Here is a 467-nt window from a genome sequence, read left to right as displayed (position 1 = left end):
GGACTTGGTCGCCTTGGCGACCTTAGATGCTAACTGACATATCTTCATTGATATATAGAAGATTTGGATTGTAAATAAAAATGATATCTTAATAAACAACAAGATTGCTTATTTACTAACAACATCTTTTAAGATATCTGAGTTATTCCCTTTGCCGAGACCTGTTCATCCTGAGTTAGTCTCGGACTTTACGGTCTCGGCTTAAGGGGTCTCGGATGTAGGTCTCGGATGCAAGGGACTCGGCTTACTGGGTCTCGGCTGTAGGTCTCGGATGCAAGAGACTCAGGTCCAGGTCTTGGGCCTTCTTAGATTGGGCCTGAAGACTATTGAATATTTAAATGGGCTGATCCATGACCTAACAGTTACCCCCCAATTTCGAAGTTTGCAGAACTAAAGAAATTTCATGTCTTGACGGAATGGGTCTACCTACTGAGACTAGCTTTCTTGAGAGAAGTTCCGAGACAGAT

Source organism: Corylus avellana, chromosome ca7 (assembly GCF_901000735.1).
Source record: "Corylus avellana chromosome ca7, CavTom2PMs-1.0".
Taxonomy (NCBI): Eukaryota; Viridiplantae; Streptophyta; class Magnoliopsida; order Fagales; family Betulaceae; genus Corylus; species Corylus avellana.
Note: the sequence above shows the minus strand (reverse complement) of the source record.